At 46.5% G+C, this 20911-nt stretch overlaps 1 long non-coding RNA gene across 1 annotated transcript in view; it reads right to left on the bottom strand.

The window, feature by feature from the left end:
* The window catches only part of LOC116870516, a 29392-nt gene continuing 8481 nt past the window's right edge, over window positions 1-20911 (bottom strand). Inside the window, exons 2-3 of the long non-coding RNA XR_004383236.1 lie at window positions 15679-15833; window positions 1-288 (exon numbers count right to left, since the gene is read on the bottom strand). This is a non-coding gene — a long non-coding RNA (uncharacterized LOC116870516). The remainder of the gene's footprint in view (window positions 289-15678; window positions 15834-20911) is intronic.

Raw genomic sequence — 20911 nt, forward strand, 5'->3', positions numbered from 1 at the left:
TTATTATTATGGAGTTATTATCAATACATATTTTAAATCAAGTTTCATTTCAAACAGCAGTATATCTCCACCACAAAATAATTAAGCCAAAGAAGGGAAAACATTCCACCTCTAGTATTTTCTTATCTCTGAGCAGGTGCTCCTCCAAGTGTGATCTGTGGCCTGGTGCCATTGTGCCAGATGTTCATTACTGCCAGATGTTTGTTACTGCCCCTCGGCACAGCAGGTGCAGAAAACTTTGAGAAACTCCTGCCGGAACCCCGCATAGTTGTTCTGCATCTGTGGAATCTGTGATTTACAAATCGGTGCTTGTCTTTTGCAAATCAGCTTTTCATTTCATTTTCCTAATACTTAACTTTTTAACTTTTTATTTTGAAATAATCATAGACTCCCAGAAAGCTACAAAAATAACACAGCATTCCACGACTCTTTTGCCGAGTTTCCCCTTACGGTGACATCTTCTGTAACAGTGGCCTGATATCAAAATCCGGAAACTGATGTTGGTTCCGTACTCGTACTGTTAACTGGATGACGGACTAGCCATGTATGTGTGTGTGTGTGCGTGCAGGTGTCCATGTGTGTCCTTCTGTGCAATTTGCTCTCAGATCCTGTAGGCCTCACAATAACCAAGACATAGAACTTAAAACAGTTCTCTGCTGCTACCCCTAAAAGTCTTGTACGCCACCCCTAACACTGTCCCTGGCAACTAGGACTTTGTTCTCCATAGCTAAAGTTTTATCATTTTAAGAAGTCACATAAATGGGGGCATCTGGGGGCCTCAGTTTGTTAAGCATCTGCCCTCACCTCAGGTCATGGTCCCAGAGTCCCCAGATTGAGCCCTGCGTTGGGCTCCCTGCTTGGTGGGAAGCCTGCTTCTCCCTCTTCATCCCTCCCCCTGCTCATGCTCTCTTCTCTCACTCTCAAATGAATAAAAGAAAAATCTTTAAAAGGGGGAGGGAATTCATGTCAATGGAATCACATAGCATGTAGTCTTTTGAGACTGGCTTTTTCACTGAGCCTAAGTGTCCTGGAGATCCAGCCACGTTGTGACAGGTGTCAGCATCTCCCTCCTTCCTGTGGCCAAGCACTAGTCCATGGTAGAGATGCACCCCGTTTGTTTAACCCTTTCACTGGCCGAGAGACCTTCGAGTGGCTTCCGTGTCTCGTTTACTAGGAATGAAGCTGCTACGAGCATCTCGTGCAGATTTTTGTGTGCATCTGAATTTCCGTTTCTCTGAGAGAAACACCCAAGACCGTGATCGCTGAGATGTATGGTATGTATTTAGTTTTATAAGAACCTTCAGACTCTTCTCCAACTAGTTCTAGTTCTTCACGTCCTAGTTAGCATTTGTGGTTGACTCTATTTTGTATTCCAGCCACTGTTGTGGGTTGAATTGTGCGTGGCCCCCTCAAAGGTATGTTCAACTCCTAACCTCCAGTACCTGTGAGTGTGAGCTTGGGTGGGAATAAGGTCTTCGAGGATGCAGTCAAATTAAGGAGAAGTCATCTGGGATTAGGGTGTGCCCAAAATCTAGTGACTGGTGTGCTTCCAAGAAGGCCGTGGGAAGGCACAGACACACAGGGAAGGAGGCCATGTGACAAAGGGCAGGGAGACACAGCCTCAAGCCAAGGAAGGGGAGGATTGCTAGCAGCCACAGGAGGCTGGAAAAGCCAGGAAGAATTCCCTCGCCTTCACAGGGAGCTGGGCCCTGCCAGCACTTTGATCTCAGTCCTCTAGCTTCCAAAACTGTGAGAGAATACATTTCTGTTGTTTGAAGCCACCCAGTTTGTGGTAATTTGCTATGCAGCCCCAGGAACCTGCTGCAGCACCCCCCCCTTTCTTAAAAGATGTTATTTATTTATTTGAGCCAGAGAGAGAAAGAAAGCACAAGCAGGGGGAGAGGCGGGGGAGAGGGAGAAGCGGGATCCCTGCTGAGCAGGGACCCCGATGCAGGGCTCGAACTCAGGGGACCCCAATGCAGGGCTCGAACTCAGGGTCCTGGGATCGTGACCTGAGCCAAAGGCAGATGCCTAACTGACTGAACCACCCAGTGCCCCTTGCTGCAGCCCTTCTGATAGGTGCATAGTGAGGCCTCATGAGGTTTTCATTTGCATTTCCCAGTAGAGAAGGGGAGTGAACACGATTTTATGTGCTTACATGCCATCCTCTTTGGTGAAGGGTCTGTGAGTGTCTAATGCCCATTTCTTGTTGGATTGTTTTGGTGTTTTTCCACTGTTGAATTTTGAGTTTTTATTAGTTTATCTTTCAAGGTTAATTTATTTATTTGAGAGAGAGATCAAGAGACAGTCCTAAGCAGACTCTGCACTGACAAGGAGCTCAATCCCATGATCCTGAAATCACCACCGGAGCTGAAACCAAGAGTCGGACACTCAACCCATTGTGCCACCCACACTCCCCTTGAGAGTTTTTATTTTATTTTTATTTATTTTTAAAAAGATTTTATTTATTTAAGAGGGAGAGAATAAGAGAGAGAGAGAGAGAGAGAGCATGAGGGGGAAGGAGAGAGGGAGAAGCAGACTTCCCGCCTAGCAGGGAACCTGAATCGGAACTCGATCCTGGGACTCCAGGATCATGACCTGAGCCAAAGGCAGTTGCCCAGCTGACTGAGCCACTCAGGCATCACCTCCCCCCACCCGCCTTGAGAGTTTTTAAAAAGACCAGTCCTTTGATTGATGTATGTTTGTCACTTATTTTTACCGTATTTTACCAAACTGTTGGTTTGTGATGGATGGAAATGTTATAAAAACAAACCAGTCCTTTGCCTCTGATAGTTTCAGAAGTACAGTCCTAGTATGTTTCTCTCCTTTCCTTTTTTTTTTTTTTTTTTAAGATTTTACTTATTTATTTGAGAGCGAGCACAAGGCGGGTTTGGTGAGAGGGAGAAGCAGACTTCGTGCTGAGTGGACATGATCCTGGGACTCAATGCTGGGACCCTGGGATCATGACCTGAGCTGAAGGCAGTCACTTAACCAACTGAGCCACCCAGGCGCCTCTCCCTCTTCTTTCCTTAATGCAACAGTAGCGCCCGTTCCTTGTTGGCTCTTGACATTTGTCCCCCAGATAGTTTGTTGTAAATAATTTCTCCAACTTGCTTCATATCTTTCTAACCACCACTCATACTGTTTGCCCCATATGCCAGAGAAGGGCTGTGTATAGCTTCCTCGGCCAGTCCCCAAGGTCAGACATCAGCCTATTAACCCCTGGGAGACGTAGGGACAAGGGTGACTCACTGGCCTTTGGGCACAAGGCCTTTAGGCCTTTTCTTGTATTTTGAATGTTATCTTTTAGTTCCCATTCTCACCATTGTAACTCAGCTCGCTCTTTTATTAGGGTTCCGGTGTCAGAGGCTAGCCTGGCATGTTTTTGGGTAGATTTTATTTATTTATTTGACACAGAGAGAGAGGGAGCACAAGCAGGGGGGAGCAGCAGGCAGAGGGAGAAGCAGACTCCTCTCTGAGCAGGGAGCCTCATGTGGGACTCGATTCCAGGACCCTGAGATCATGACCTGAGCTGAAGGCAGGCCCTTAACTGATTAAGCCACCCAGGCGCCCAGGTTGGCACATTTGTTCTTTGCATAGAAACAAAAGGCCACTGGTGCTGAATGACGACACCCCTCCCCACCCCATCCCAGCCACTCGATGGTACAGTGACAGTGAAACTTTACTTTCATTCCATCACAGTGAATCCAAAGTAGGAGGAGCAGATGGTGAGAAAAACAGAGATCCTTTTAAAAGACAGGCAAGGGTCTCAGAGAGCATCAGAGAACGATATCCAAGGGTGGGAGCCAGTCTGCTCAAAATATTTGAAGGCGGCAGTCCTGAATTAGGGGGTCACAGAGAAGAAAATGCCAGGCCTCCTTCCATCATACCCATTCAATTTGTGCTTCTTCCCCTGTCCCCCAGGCCACCAGCTCACGTGGAAAGTGGAGTCCTGGTTTTTCAGACCCATGGGTTGGGCAGCTGCGAACACGCTTACCCCTCAACTCTCACTTTGTTCTGAATCAAAGTATTGCCTCTCTTCCGGTTTCCCTCATCTCTTGTTTCTTACTCTCTTCAGCCCAGAGTAAGGCATGCGAGATCTGCAGCTTGTCATGGACCACTTGGGCAGTCCACCCGAATCCCTCCACACCCCCTGCCCAGCGTTGTTGGGGAGTGAACGGGTGGGGATGGGCTCCCCCAGGGCTTGTCACTACTCTCCTTATGGGGCTTCTGTGGTGGTGGGGGGGGTTGCTCAGGAGACTGGAAGCCTCTCTTATTCCCCTGCCCCTACAGTACCTGGCACTTTCCCAATTTGTGGAGTAGCTCCCTGCCTTTACCTCCCCTTACCCCCAAATCCTGGGCCCCAACACCTCCTTCCTGTCACTCCTGCCTCAAACTAAGTGATACTTGTTTTTGGGAACCTTGCCAGCCCCTTAGAGTTCTTCCTTTCTGAAGGAGTTTCAAGACCCCTCTCTTCAGTCTTTTCAAGATGGTGGGGTGTGTGTGGGATGTCCCCAGGGAAGGGAGCCACCATGGAAGGGTCACCTGGCTCCTGGGAGCTGGCAGGCCTGAGTTCCTGAGGGCACGTCCCTCACTCACCGGGAAACCACCATACATGCACCTCCAGGCCACTCTGGGAAGCCCACCTTCTCTGGGAGGTGAGTTACCTCTGTGCTTCATGGTCCCCTTTTCAAGACAGGGCCCAGGTCTTTGTCCTTGGGGGAATTCTTCAAGTCCAGCCAAGACAGGGCAGAATGTAAACTGGGGTTGGGCAGATTTTTTCTAATAGTAAGCAGGAGCTATTTAATTTGGTTTAGGTGTTTTTCAGTTAAAAAAGAAAAAGACATTTGAATGATTGAACTCAGTTAAAAATAAGCATAGTGGGCTCAAAACTTGCCTCTGTAGATAGGACCAATATATTAAAGATAATACGCGCCCACCTCTGGTGATCAGGAAGGAGAAAGGGGAGGAGGGAGTCACACAGAGGGAGACGCAGGGAGAGTCCAGGGAGGCAGACAGAGCACCAGAGGAAGACAGAAAGAGCAGGTCAAGGGGGTTCAGAAGCAGAAGCAGTTGGACCCATCCAGGTGCTAAACCTGTCATTCACCAGGTGTGGCAGAGTCATTGACCCCCAGACTTCACATGTGTAAAATGAGATCCTAACACCTGACTCTAGCATTGCTGGGGTGATTCAATAAAAACAAAGACCAAACACTTAGCGCTTGTCAAATGGTAACTGTTTTAACAGATGGAAAGAGGCAAGAAGTTCCAGGTGCCTCAGCCGGGGCTGAATGGGATCTACTAATCTGGTCAGGGGTCTCATGGCTCTAGGATGTATTATCCCAAAGAGGAGGGTCTGGCTGCCTAGCTGACACCAAATATTAACCAGGTCCCAGCTCTTCAAAGCCACACAGAGGCTCCCTCTCCCCCGACAGACCAAACTCAGCCAATGACCAAAGCGTGCGGGCCGGAGCCCGTGGCCTCCCGGGACTGGGCGCCTGGCCCAGACCTCCCCTGGGCTGCTGGCTTCCCTGCGCACACAAATTCCTGACAGGGCACAGCTGTCCCAGGCCTCACTGGGACTCTAATGGTACATTAGTGGCCCTTTTTGATGAGGCTGACCTTGCTGTCCCTGCGTCTTCAATCACCTAGGACCTGTCAATTCAGGATGACTCCGTCCCAGTTCTCTGCTGAAATTTCACAAGCCCCTTCACGACTACGCATGCATGTTTGGCTTCAAACTTCCCCGGTTCTGGAGAGACACAGCTTTGGGAAACATTCCCCGTGTTCTAAGGAAAACTCCCTTTTTCCACTCTTTGGCTTGGTTGTATCTCTGAGCTTCACACCCACCAAGAAGGGAACCCATTTTGGGGTAACAAATTTTGATGACCCACATAGGTCCTAACCCTTTGGGGGTCCTCTAGCTCTCAACAGCTGACAGGGTGGGCAGCTCACCCAGGTAATGCCGTCTCTGTTGCTGGGGAAGCTGCGGGAAAGGGCACAGAAGGATCCCTCTCAGCCCCTGATTGGTTGGGTCCTTGTACCTCGACACAATGAACGGACTCAGCGGCGGCTCTGACCATCTTAATCAAAGAGTCCCTTCGGAGAGGTGAATGGCAGTTACCCCACAAACCAGCTCGAGGGCTCTGCTCCCATCTCAAGGGGGGCGAAGGAAGGACTCAGAGTCTGCGCAGTTCATCTGCTCTGGTGAGACTGGCTCAGAGAGTCTGAAGGATTTGTCAGGAGCAGGAATTCCTGTCCCCTATCCAGGGGCCTTGTAGGTGGATGAAGAATCAAGTTGACAGGAGACAGAATGACAGGGGACTGAATTTAATAGGGTACATACGGGGAATCCACACAGACACAGAAATTTCCAAGACAGCAAAGCAAAATAAGGTCAATATGTCATCCTGAACTAAGGAGAAAGGGGTAGGGGTCTGGGACTTCAAAGGAAAGGGATGTCATTCACGGCAACAAGAAGAGATGTTTGGTAAATTAGATGTTTGCCCTGGGATGCAGATGGGTCACTCAGAGAAAATTTATCTCTGGTAATAACCCTTATTCTGGGAAAGACCCCCAATACAGATTCTTCTATGTAATTAAAGGAGGGGCAAAGGTTTCTTTTGAGCCCGTAGAATCTCAGTTGCCTTCAGCTCAAAATAATCTTCATGCCAGAATGGCCCATCTTGGGGCAGCCTGCCCTTAACCCCCAGATTGTAAACTTTCCTGTCTTCCTGTGTCCTGGAGGCTGATTAAAGAGGCCTGATCATCGAAGGCTTCAGTGAGATAGATCACAGGTTCTGGGAAGTGTTTGTAGAGAGGCACCAGTGTGGTAAACCTGAACAACCTGAGAATACACTTTTACACGATCTATCGGAGGGATGCCTGGGTCGCTCAGTTGGTTAAGTATCTCCCTTCAGCTCAGGTCCTGATCTCAGGGTCCTGGGATTGAGCCCTGCTTCAGGCTCCTTGCTCAGCAGGGAGCCTGATTCTCCCTCTGCCTGCCACTCCCCCTGCTTGTGCTCTCTTTCTCTCTTCTGACAAATAAATAAAAACTTAAAAAAAAAAGGGGGGAGGGGGGTTGGGGTATTTTTTTGGGGTTTTGTTTTGTTTTGTTTTTTAATTATCCACTGGAGGTTCAATCAATTGAGCGTCTGCCTTCGGCTCAGGTCATGATCCCAGCATCCTGGGATCAAGCCCCGTGTCGTGCTCCCTGCTCAGAGGGGAGCCAGCCGTCTTCTCCCTCTCCCTCTACCCATCCCTGGCTTGTGCTCACTCTCATTCACTATCTCTCTCAAATAAGTAAATAAAATGTTAAAAAATAAATTATCAGTTGGAAGAGCTTACTTACCAGCTTTCTGGAGAAGGAAATTTTTAGTGGGCTCAGAGCAGCCGAATCTGTGTCTCCACTAACCCTTATTATAGACCTCTTGGCAGTTGGAGACAAATCCTTTACAGAGATCCAAGGATAAGGGGACCCAAACATCGATCCAGCCAGACAGCCTGTTAGAGGGCCTCCTGAGTCATTGCAAGCTTTTTGGGTATATCCCAATGACAAAGAAAACTTGTTTTCTTTTGTAATCCAGCCTGGCCTCTGTAGGAGGCCAGGAGAAGTGGCCAGAAAACAGCTTGTTAAATTATAATAGCATATTTCAATTAGACCAATTTTGTAAGAAGGAAGAAAAGTGGGATGAGATCCCTCGTGAACAATGCTTTATGGCCTTCCACCAGAATAAGTCATTGCAGAAGATGTGGATTTAAGTCTATCCAACTATCTAACTCAAAGGTAAGACCATGCTCTTTTGGAGGGACCCCTGAAGACCTCTTAGACTTCCCTTTGCCCTAAAGATCCCAAATAGCTCCCCAGCCCTCAGCCCCATCTGCAACTCTGTTCCCTCCAGATCCTGAGTCTTTGCCTGATCTGCTCTATTTCTTCTCCTACCCCATCTAAACTGCCTCCACCTTACTCAAACCAGGGAGAGTAATGGCAGACCGTCTGAGCTCAGCCCTGCCACCACCAGGAGTGGTGGCTCTTATCAGAAAGAGAACTCTTGCCCTCTGACACAGGTCCCAGATGGGGAAGGCAGTTTGAGCACTGTGCAAGTCCTTCTCCCTCTCAGACCTGTATAGCCGGAGACCGGATACTCAAGGACTCAGGGCAGGCCCAGAGGGGTCTGTGTATCTGATGAGTGCTGTTTTTATGAACCATAACCCTGCCTGGGGAGACATTCAAAGCATCTAACCGCCTTGCTTTCAAGGGGGAGAGAAGGGAGCTGTCTTGCTCAGAGCTAGGGAGGAAGCGGACAAGCAGCAGGCTACCCAGCCAGACAGTGTGATTTGGAGCCCCGCTGAGGAGTCTAGGCCAGCCGCAGACCCTCACTGGGACCCAAATGCCTGAGGGGACAGGGAAAGCCCGGAACATGATAGGAACCTACCCTTGAAAGGTATGAGGGCTGCTGGCTCAGCCAGTGAACTGGGGCAAGGTAGGCGACATACAACAAAGAAAGGATGAAAATCCCTCTGCCTTTTTGGAGAGGATTGCAGACTGTCTTAGGTAACACACCCTCCTGGACCCTGAGGATCCAGGAAGGACAGTGGTAATAAACATCTATTTCACATTTCAGAGCACTCAGGATACGCACCGCAGACTTCAAAAGACTGCCGTAGGACTCAACCCCACCACCTCCCAAGGGGTTGCGGTGGCCTGTAGGGTCTTCAAAAACCGGGATGTGACAGAAGAAGAAAAGGAAGCAAGGAGAAACAGGCTGCCCTGTGGGCAGCAGCATGGCGGGTCACTCCGGGTGATCCAGGAGAAGAAAATGGGAAAGACTCTGCAGAAGACACCGAGGGTGAGTGTCCCCTGCCCCCAGCACAGACTGCAGGGCACCAGCAAAGCTGGAACTAACCAGTGTGCTTGTTGCAGAAAGGTGGGACCTCAGAAGAGGAGCTACTCTGACCCTTCCCAGAGGGAGGGCCCGAGCTAAAGTCTCCTCCTTCCAGCTCCCCGGAACTGAGGACTAAGATTGACAGGTCCGGGGGCTCCCCACCTGGCTCCCCAAAGCACCACCCCAATCTCCCCCATGGAGCCCTGGGTTCCCTTAGACATAGAGGGAGAGGCAACTGAATCTTTGCTGGCTACAAGAGCCACATTTTTAGTGTCGAGGGCCTGAAAGGGTCCCCTCTCCAAGAGAGAATGTAACATCAAAATGGTTTCAGGAAAGGGAAATATAAGAAAAGTTTTGGAGCCCCTGACCTGTGAAGTAGGTTTAAAACCTTTAAAGCATTCCTTTTTGTGTGTTCCAGAAGGCCCCATCCCTCTGGCAGGGAGAGATCTGGGGGTCAAATTGGGAGCCACTGTACATTTAAACAAAGATCAAGTTGGGATCAATGGCTCAGAGCACAGGGGGACTACACTTCTGGGGCTCCTCAGTGAAGAGCCCCCTGTGCCAGCACCTGTTCCCACCCGCATCCTTGATCAGGGGAGGCCAGAGGTTTGGGCAGGAGAGAAAGTGGGCTGAGCTGTGAAAGCCCAGCCTGTGAAGGTTTTCTGGAACTCACTGGATCGCTGGCTGAGAGTCAAGCAATGCTCCCTCCGATCAGAGGCAGAGAAAAAGTTAGACTCAGTAATAAATAAATTGCTAGACCAAGGCTTAGTAAGACCCTGTCAATCTCTCTGCAACTCCCCGATTTCACCTTTAAAGAAGCCAGGATCTAAGGGCAGTAAATGAGGCTACATGGGATAGGCACCCTGTGGTCCCAACCTTGTGCTCACCTCCCAAGCGATAGGTTTTAAACCATCTTGAACCATGAGACGCTTTTTTCCGTACAATACATCCCTAATGGAGGCTCACAAGAGCTGTTTGCTTTTGAGTGGGAAGATCTCCACTTGAAAAAAAAAAAAAAAGGCAGTAGTATTGCCTGTTAAATACCTCCTGTAATTTTTGAGGTCTTTTTTTAAATTTTTAAATTTTTTCTTTCAAAGATTTTATCTATTTATTTGAGAAAGAAAGAGTGAGAGACAGTGTGCAGAAGCAGGGGAGAGGAGTAGAGGGAGAGGGAGAAACAGACTCCCCACTGAGCAGGAAGTCCAGGACCCTGGGGCTGTGATCTGGGCTGAAGGCAGACACTTAACCAACTGAGTCACCCAGGTGCCCCCTTTTTTTCTTTCAAAGAGTTTCTTTAAAGTAATCTTCACACCCAGTGTGGGGCTCGAACCTACAACCTCAAGATCAAGAGTTGCATGCTCCACCAACCGAGCCAACCAGGCACTCCTCTGGGGAGATCCTGGGTCAGCATGTGAGAGGACTGCACCTAGAAAAGGGGACGGTCTTCCAATCTGTTAATGACAGTCTTATAGCCAGCCCATCAAAGGAGAACTTAGATCAAAATATGATAAAGGTTCTGAATTGTCTAGGAGAGAGGGAGTATAAAGTGTCAAAGACAAAGACCCAGATATCTAAGACAGAGGTCAGGTTTTTTTTTTTTTTAAGACGGAATATAAGCCCGTATGGAATGGGTCTAATCTGGCTCCGCTGGCCACTCACTCTTCCCTTCAGTTGCATCTACCATCCCAGAATCAAAAGAGCAGCTGAGTCTCCATGAGGCAGCAGAGAAGGGGACCAGGCGAGCTACAGCTGTGAACCAGTACTGGTTCTCAAACCCCTCTTCAGAAAAATCTCAAGCCCCTCTTCAAAGGGATTTCAGTTCCTGAGAGAAAACTATAGGTATGTTTATAGCCCAAGTCTTCATGGGAAATGGCTCCTTTCCTCCTATTTTGTTAATGGGACAACATCTTGGAACCTACAGAGGCCCTCTCTCGCCAGTCATAGAAAGCCTAGCAAAGAAAGTTAACCTTTCCTCTTGTTGGTTGCGTGCTCAACAGAATCACACTGGGGATGAGCCAAATATAGAAATATCCCTCCTACTAGAGATCTTTGTTAAGTGTTCAGGTTAAGCCAATAGATATAACTATATAACTTCCTCAGTAAAGGGGAGGCCGCCTCTGGGATCCCCTCCCTAGACAGGAGAATCAGATGCAACTTAGCATGAAGCAGTGGGAATGGTACACACCTTGCCTTTCGGTGCTGCCATATGCATGTGCAGTCTATGTAGATGGGAACCATCACTTGGACCTTGCCAGCTTCCCTTTGCAGTTATGTGGTACAATCCCACTGACCACTCTCTAGTTCCAGTAAATATAAACACTGAGTATAAGGCTACTGCAAGCCTTGCTTCGGGTAATAAAAAATACAATTCTTCTGGAAAATGGGAAGCAGAGTTCATCAGAACTAATCCAAATGGGAGTGAATCTAGAGTCTGGTAACCCTTGGAAGCTTGTAAATGGTTCCCTGAATATGACCTGACCAATTCCACCCATTCGTGTCCAATCCCTTAGCTCATGTTCTACCCTAATCTGCCGCTGAGCCCATACTTGTTTTCCCGGTCCTTTGTGCAGATGACTCTATGCCTGGAACAAAAACAGAGGGTATAGATCTCTGGAAGACCAGGGACCCTGCTGTAAACACTGATACTTGATCTTCAGAAAATAATCATACTTGGATCTGGGCCCAAGGGGACCCCATAGCAATCATCCTAAAGGGTACTGGTTACTTCTTCCTCTGTGGAAGAAATCTCTTGCTTACCTTCCCATGAAAATAGAGAGGGTCCTGTATGGTGGTCTTTATTCTGCTGGAGGTTTATAACATGACTTCCCTAGGATCAACAGCCCCTATCCCTAACTTGGGATCATGCCTAGACCCCGCCCTAAATGCATCAGGAGTCTGGTGGGGGGCGGGGTCTGGGCTAAAAGGGACTTGGATGGTATCTTAAGCACAAACAACCCCATAATAGACCAGAACGGTCTTGGTCATACTATCTGTAGGGCCCTTTCTTGGTTCATTGAGACCCCAGAATTAGAAAAGTCCATCAGAGGGGCACCTGGGTGGCTCAGTGGTTGGGCCTCTGCCTTCAGCTCAGGTCATGATCTCAGGGTCCGGGATCGAGTCCCGTATCGGGCTCTCTGCTCTGCAGGGAGCCTGCTTCCTCCTCTCTCTCTCTCTCTGCTTGCCTCTCTGCCCACTTGTGATCTCTCTCTGTCAAATGAATAAAATCTTAAAAAAAAAAAAAAAGAGAAAGTTTAAAAAAAAAAAAAGTCCATCAGAAATATATATCCATTCTTATTCAACAATCTTGGAAAGTAGTGACAACAGAACCCCAGAAAACTGCCCTCGGTTCTCTGGCTTAGGTAGTATCCCAAAATAGAAGGGCCCTCAATGTCATCCCAGCCCAGGCAGGAGGTCCCTGTGCTCTCCAGGGAGAAGAAGGTTATTTCCACATCAATACCTCTCACCAAGTTGAAGAAAGCCTAGAGGGCATAAAAGGAAATACAGAAATAGGGGCGCCTGGGTGGCTCCTTCTGTTGCTCATCTGCCTCTTGGTTTCAGCTCAGGTCGTGATCCTATGGGTTGCGGGATTGAGCCCTGCATCAGGCTCCTCACTCAGTGGGGAGTCTGCTTGAAAATTCTCTCCCTCTGCCCCTCCTCCACCCGTTCTCTCTTTCTCTCTCTCAGAAATAAATACATTTTAAAAAAAGAAAGGAAATACAGAAATATTAGGAAAAAACTGAGCCACGGCCCTGGGACTCAATCTTTGTCTATTTGGGGGATGGTTTTCATGGTTATGACCTTTGATGGACCCCTGTTAACACTTAACACTACTGTCCTACTTCTGTTGTTTGGCCCATGCATCTTCAGACTCCCAGGAGACCTTGTCACAAATGGCAACTTCAGCTTGTTCTGCTGAAAACTTGTCCAGCTTTAGTGAGAGTCTCACTCTTCCAGCTGGGGAGACCACACAACCATTCTCAGCAGTAAGCAGCTACAGAAAAATGATCTTCGGCCCGATGCCCCTCAAAAAGGAAGAGTGATATACCTCAAGGAGGTACTTCATAGACAGATAGGGCTAGGGGTCCCCGGAAGACGAGACACGGCGGGAGAAGTCATTTTAGGCCCACAGCCATTTTGTGATCTAAGCCCTACCAGCACTACTGGCCTAAGCACGTTTCTTGCAGAACTTCCTGGGATATGTAGAAATTGCAGAAGAACAGACCTCAGTAGTTAAGGCTTTTAAGGGAATAAAGGAACATAAGAACAAATAGCCCCTACCAGGCTAGGAGATAGCCTAACCATAGTAGAGACAAGAAATCAGGGGTAAAACTCTCAGCGCTGTTTTTTGTTTGTTTGTTTGTTTGTTTTTTAAGATTTTTATTTATTTATTTGACACAGAGAGATCACAAGTAGGCAGAGAGGCAGGCAGAGAGAGAGCCGGGGAAGCAAGCTCCCTGCTGAGCAGAGAGCCCAATGCAGGGCTTGATCCCAGGACCCTGGGATCGTGACCTGAGCCGAAGGCAGAGGCTTTAACCCACTGAGCCACCCAGGCGCCCCTCAGCACTGTTTCGGACGAGAAGATGGACCTGCTGCAATCCTTCAGAAAGGATCTGAACCCCTCTGAGCACTCAGAAACCAGTGCTGCCCCTTGTTGATCCTCATGACTTTAATCAACTGAAACCTGTTGACTTAGGATGACTTTTACCCCAGTTCTATGCTGAATTCCCCTTTGTGCAAGCCCCTTCATGAATATGGATGCACCCTTAGCTTAACACTTCCCCAGTGTTGTGTTCTGTGCAATGGAATTAATCACTAAATTCTACCTCTGAAACTAGTAATACACTATATGTTCATTCATTGAATTTAAATGAAAAAAAATTAAATGAAAAAAAAAATGTCCCCCAGTGTTGTTGTTTGCAGAGATACTGCTTTGGAAAGATCCCCAGTGTCCTCCTGACTTGTTGGAAATAAAACCCTTCCTTTTCCCACTCTTCGGTGTTGTTGTGTCTTTGGGCTCAACACCCACCTAGAGGTGAACCTAGGGTTGGGTAACATCCTTAGGAGTATGGGTCCTGGTTTGGTTTTGGAGCTGGGGTTGGGGAGCCTGTGGGAAGGGGTATGTGGTCAGAGTGGTGGGGGTTGTGGCTGGGCAAGTGGGAGGGACACCCAATACGTGTCTGTGACCAGGGGGAGGCCAGCCTGTGCAGGCGTTTGTGCCTGACCCCATCATAGCTGGCAGGATGCTAGGTAACCGCAGCCAAGAGCACCTGAGCAGAGTGTCCATGAGGCCAGGACCCCGGTGATGACAAGGGAACAGCCGAATGGCCCACATGGGATGGCATGGATACAGGATGAGGAAGGTCAGATGTCTCCACAGCCAGCCCCTTCGCCCAGTCTCCCGGGCAAGAAATCCCAGCCATTTCGGTCTCCTCTCTGTTCTACGCTCAGTCTCTATCTCAGTGTGCCAATGTCCAGCCCAGCTCCTTTAGAAATGTTTTACTATGGGGTGCCTGGGTGGCTCAGTCGGTTGAGCATCGACTGGTTTTGGCTCAGGTCATGATGTCAGGGTGGTGAAATCGAGCCCTGTGATGGGCTCCGTGCTCAGCAGGGAGTCTGCTTGACATTCTTTCCCTCTGCCCCGCCCTGCTGCTCTCTCTCTCTAAAATAAATACATAAATAAATCTTAAAAAAATTTTTACTATGACGTGGTCATAGAAAAGTATAGATAATAAAGCATAGATAAAAGTATAGATATAAAAATAAAAGTATAGATAATAAAAAAAAATAATAAAGGTAAAAGGAAGAAAGGAAAAGAGGGAGGAAGGGAGGAGGGAAGGAAGGAAGGAAGGAAGGAAGGAAGGAAGGAAAAGGAAAGGGAAAGGGAAGAAGGGAGGGAAGGGAATGAAGGAAGGAAAGGAAGAGAAAGGAAGGAAGGAAGGAAAGGAGGGAGGAAAGAAAGAGAAAGAGAAGGAAAGAAAAAAGAAGGGTAGAAGGAAGAAAGAGAAAAACAAATTTTAGCAGGATCTGACCCAGGCTATCCAACACAACAGCCACTACCCACATCTGGGTAATAGAAAAGATAAGAAAATAAAGTACAGATAATAATATCTGGCTCCAGAGATAAAACATGGAAGCCCCCAGCGTCCCTTTTCTGGACGCAAACACTCTCACCCTACTAGACATAACCTTGGTCTGAATGTGTTGTTTGCTATTTGCATGATTTACACTGTACTTTTGCTAAACACTCCATATCTACACACATGAATACAGTTTGTATGTTTTAACACTAGCACTGTCCGAAGGACTCTGTGGATGTGTTCTTCATCCGCGCTGTTCAAAACAGTGGCCACTAACAGCATGTGGTTATCAAGCACTTGAAATGGGCCTGGTGTGATTAAAGAACTGCATGTTTTATATTAATTAATTGAAGTTTAAATAGCCAAATGTAAATCAAAGTAAAAATCAAATCCAAAAGTAAATCAAAGGCTGATGATTCTCAAACACCACTTTCCCTTCTCTCTTTCCTTCTCAGGAACCCAGTGGCTCCTACCACCTGTCCCATCAGAGCTCAACTCCTCTGCTTGGACCTAGGCCCCCATGACCCGGCCTACCCCATGACACTCTGTGTTTGCCAACCTCCTTCTGATCCTCTGCACACATCCTGCTGTTTCCACCTCTGTGCCTTCATTTTCCATGTCAGGCTCCCATCTCATGCTGGAATGTCTATCTTCCTGCCCCTCCTTCACATACAGAAGTCTATTCATACCTGTGAGAGACTTGCTTGGGGCCTCACCTTCTCCAGGAGAATTTTTCACTCTGCAACATCCATCAGGAAATGCTCATGAAGAGCCTGCCCTCAGGGAGCTCACAGCCTGGTTTTTGCCGGCAACTGCAGTCCACTCAGTTCCCAGCTGTCCGCACTCCCCTTGCAGCTTAGTGTGGACGTAGCTGTGGAATGGAGACGTGTGTGGGTAAGGCCGGCGTTCACCAGGAGTGAGGGGCAGGACTGGCTGGCTTCCTGGAGGCCTGAAAAGGAAACTGGAGGTGAGAGGACCAACCACCACAGCGCTGGCCTAGCCCTCAGCTCCTAGCGTCACTGCCGTGGAAGCTTCCCCAGGCTCTGCCAAAAGACCAACGCCTATAACCAGGAATGCCTGTTTATAGGCTCACACTTCTCTTCTGGAGACACATCATGTGGGAACCCAAGTATGCTTGCTGTATTTTTTTATATTTACTAGATTTTTGTTAGCATCGTTTTTCAATACTTTCTCTTGGGGAGTGGGTGGAAAATAAGATTCTTATTAAAAAAATTTTGTTTATTTATTTGAGACAGAGAGAGTGAGCATCCATGGTAGAGAGGTGTGGGGGTGGGAGAGCAGACCCCCTGCTGAGCAGGGAGCCCAATTGAGGGCTCCATCCCAGGACTCTGGGATCATGACCTGAGCCGAAGGCAGACACTTAATGAACTAAGCCACTCAGGCGCCCCAAGATTCTTTTTTTTTTCCTCTTTAAACAAGAGAAAATGGAATATGGTAGGTAGTTAAGAAAATATGAGTTCTGATTAGGACAGAGTAAAGAAAACTTGAGGTCAGGAAGGGAAGGAGAGAGAGTCTCAGCTCTAGCTGGTGAGAAGAGTCCTCAGTGATGAAAGAGTAAAAATGGGGCTTTTGTAGCAAGTACTAAATGGTTGTGTAGATCACTACTTGGTTAATATATGATAAGATTTTTTTTTAAGATTTTATTTATTTATTTGACAGAGAGGGATCACAAGTAGGCAGAGAGGCAGGCAGAGAGAGATAGAGGGGGAAGCAGGCTCCCCGCTGAGTAGAGAGCCCGACGCAGGGCTAGATCCCAGGACCCTGAGATCATGACCTGAAGGCAGAGGCTTGAACCACTGAGCCACCCAGGTGCTCCAATATATGGTAAAATGTTAACATTTGTTAATTTTAGCAGTGGGTACAGATGCTGTTGGAATTGAGAATATACCCAGAGTACAAAGAAAAGATTTCCTGGCCAGGGCAGCTACTTTAAGCACAAGACATTGAAAAAAAAAAAATGGTATGGTAGCTACACAAATACATGGGGAAGAAAATGAAAGAGAGGAACATGCATATATGACTGATGAAAACCAAGTCTAGAAGAAAATGTCATCTAAAGAACAGAAAAAAGGGGGCGCCTGGGTGGCTCAGGGGGTTAAAGTCTCTGTCTTCAGCTCAGGTCATGATCCCAGGGTCCTGGGATCGAGCCCCGCATCGGGTTCTCTGCTCAGCAGGGAGCCTGCTTCCTCCTCTCTCTCTTCCTCCTCTCTGCCTACTTGTGATCTGTCAAATAAATAAATAAAATCTTTAAAAAAAAAAAGAACAGAAAAAGTCCCTAGAGCATGCTGAGCTATAGAAAAATTAAATAACAACATGATTTCAAGAAAGTAAGCAAAGAGGAAATGACAGAATGAGATAAGAGAACAAACTGAGTGCACTTTCATAAAACTAATGCATCAGAAATAACAAGAAAGTGGATATGGCTGAAAAAAATTGATCTAGAGGGAAGGCTTGAGAGAATTAATGGGAAATGAAAAAAAAAGTATTAAACAGAGAGAACACCATAGTTGTAAAAGATCAAGACCGTGAAACAAAGGAATAAACACAGTTTGAAACAGAAAACCCCACAAATGGAAAAGAAAAAGTATTCATAAAGAACACAGACAAGTTGTGAAGAGACTAGACGTGAAGAGTTCTCATCACAAGAATTTTTTTTTCTTCTTGTATCTACATGAGATAGACAGATGTGAACTAAACTTACTGTAGTAATCATTTCACAATATCTGTAAATCAAACTGTCATGCTGGACACCTTAAATGTATACGTGATGCAGTTCGATTATTTCTCAATAAAACTGGAAGAAAAAAAAATACAAGGCATCTTCCCCCAAAAGAATGGAAATGAAACTCAAAAGAGCACACTATTTCAGGAAAAACTGACAAAGAACCAGAAAGCTAGACTTCTTCAGGCAGACAAATTATAAAGGAGGAAGAACATCACCTTCATTATCAGGGGGACTCTGACACTGGCCCGTCTTGTCCCTACCAACAGTCAATGCTGCTACATGCCCGTGGCGAGATGTCCCCAAAGTTCCAAGCAAAATAAAGTGTGATGCAAGAATGTTTTACTCAGCCAAGTTGCATTCAAGTATAAAAACCACAGAAACATTCTCACAGAAAATACAGCCTTCATGAGCCATCCTTGAGGAACTTTATGATGAAATGTAGCCAATTAAGAGTTTGAAAACAATTCAAGGATGAAAAAATGACAGTGAACGTACTACTAGTGAGTCACAAATCAGCTTCAGTATAAGATGAGTGCTACATAACTGTGAATTCGTTTCAGAGCAGAGGGCAATGTGTAGACTTTGAGAATATCAATATATACACAGATTAATACAAATTAGGAGAAGCAGAGGAAGGGAGAAGGTGAGAAAAGGCAAGTGTGAGGCAAGCGATTTGCTCATCTTCAGAGCCTTGAGCCAGGCCATTGAAAAAAGAAAACCTTTAAAAAAAAAAAGATTTTATTTATCTTTAGAGAGAGAGAGAGATGTGAGCAGGGGGACGGTCAGAGGGGGAGAGAGAATCCTCAGACTCCCTACTGAGCATGGAGCCCAATTAGAAAATCTTACTAAAAATCATTCCAGTTTCTTGGGATGCCTGGGTGGCTCAGTTGGTTGGGCATCTGCCTTCAGCTTGTGTTGTGGTCCCAGGGTCCTGGGATTGAGTCCTACATGAGGATCCCTGCTCAGTGGGGAGCCTGCTTCTCCCTCTGCCTGATGCTCCCTCAGCTTGTGCTCTCTCTCTCCATCTCTGAGAAATAAATAAAAAAATCTTTTAAAAAATCATTATAGTTTTTTTTTTAAGATTCAAACTTTTTTTTTTCTAAAGATTTTATTTATTTGACAGAGATAGAGAGCACAAGTAGGCAGAATGGCAGGCAGAAGGAGAGGGAGAAGCAGGCTCTCCGTGGAGCAGGAAGCCCAATGCAGGACTCGATCCCAGGACCCTGGGGTCATGACTGGAGCTGAGGGCAGCTGCTTAACCAACTAGCCACCCAGGCACCCAACACATCATTATGGTTTCTTGATGTTTCTCATAATCTTAACTTCAGAGAGACCTTTTAGAAACTAACATTTTTTTGTGGAGAAGAAATGCCTACTTCAGTTTCTTTTTCTTCTGTTAGATTCACATAAAATTGTTTTTATTCTTTAAATAGCATGGCTAGTTCCATTTTAATAAAAGCATTTCTATCTCACCTAGCTAGAAGCATCCTAGGGATGCCTTGAATACTGTTCATCTAATGTTATTAATTATCTCTGGGTGGATATTTGCATATGATCATGTGAATTATCTTCAATTCTGTGTAAGAAGAATGTATCACTTTGACAAAAATAATAAAGTCATTATTCTGGAAAAAATGAGTGATGAAATATGTCTTCAACATGGTGTCTGGAGGCTTGTCAGTTGGTGTTATTAAGAAAGCCTAAAGGAGGGGTGCCTGGGTGGCTCAGTGGGTTAAAGCCTCTGCCTTCAGCTCAGGTCATGATCCCAGGGTCCTGGGATCGAGCCCCGCATCGGGCTCTCTGCTCGGCGGGGAGCCTGCTTCCTCCTCTCTCTCTGCTTGCCTCTCTGCCTACTTGTGATCTGTCTGTCAAATAAATAAAATAAAATCTTAAAAAAAAAAAAAGAAAGAAAGAAAGCCTAAAGGACATGTGTCATGTTGGAGAAATGTGCACTACTAAGCTGGAATTCAAACTGAGCAATAGAAAGGACATACCGAAGTTCACAAATATTATCATGGGATAGGAATTATAACTTCAAACTAACAGCAACCCAGATGCAACTTGATCTACAGGGTCCACATAACCCCAACCAAAATGTCAGCAAGTTATTTTGTGGACACTGGCAAACTGATTCCAAAGTTTTGTTAAGATTTTTTTTTTAAAGTAACCTCTGCATCCAATGTGGGGCTCGAACCTGCCACTCCAAAACCAAGAGTCATAGGCTTTACTGACTGAGCCAGCCAGGTATCCCTGATTCGAAAATTTATATGGAGAGGCAAAGGGTCCAGACGCGCCAACACGGTATTGAAGCGCAAAGTCAGAAAACTGACACCACCTGACTTCAAGACGCAGTAGAAAGCTGCAGTGATCAAAACAGTGTGGTATTGGCAAAAGAATAAGAGAAACGACCAACAGAATCAACAGAGAGGCCAGAAATAGACCCATATGAATATAGGCAGCTGGTCTCCGACACAGGGTCAAAGACAATACAATAAAGTGAGAATTTTCTCAAAGAAAATGGTGTTGAAATAACCAGACATCCACATGCAAAAAAAGGAATCTAAACACAGACCTTACACCCTTCAGAAAAATCAGATCCTACACCTAAATGTATAACACACAATTATACAACTCCTAGAAGATAACATATGAGAGTATTTAGATGACCTGGGGTACAGTGAGGACTCTGTGTACATCAGAGGCATGATCTATGAGAGACACAACTGAGAAGCTAGACTTTATTAAAGTGTAAAATTTCTGTAGTACAGAAAGCAAGGTCAAGAGAATGCAGAAAAACCACTGAGTGGGAGAAAATGTTTCTAAAAGATACATCTGGGGGTGCCTGGGTTGCTTGGTCAGTTAAACATCTGACTCTTGGTATCAGCTTGGGTCTTGATCTCAGGGTCATGAGTTCAAGCCCTGCATTGGACTCTACTCTGTGTAGAGCATATATGAATGAATGAATGAATCAATCAATCAATGGACTGTTATCCAAAATATACAAAGAATTCTTAATAACCAACAGTAAGAAAACGAACAACCTGATTACAAAGTGGGCCAAAGACCTGAATGGGCACCTCAGAGAAGAAGCTACAGAGATGGGAAGCAAGCATATGAAACGATGTTCAACATCATCTGTCACAGGGAATTGTAAATTAAGACAACAAGGAGATTTCACTACATAACTCTTAGAATGGCCCAGA

This window comes from Lontra canadensis, unplaced genomic scaffold (assembly GCF_010015895.1).
Source record: "Lontra canadensis isolate GAN:19392208 unplaced genomic scaffold, GSC_riverotter_1.0 scaffold23, whole genome shotgun sequence".
Classification (NCBI taxonomy): domain Eukaryota; kingdom Metazoa; phylum Chordata; class Mammalia; order Carnivora; family Mustelidae; genus Lontra; species Lontra canadensis.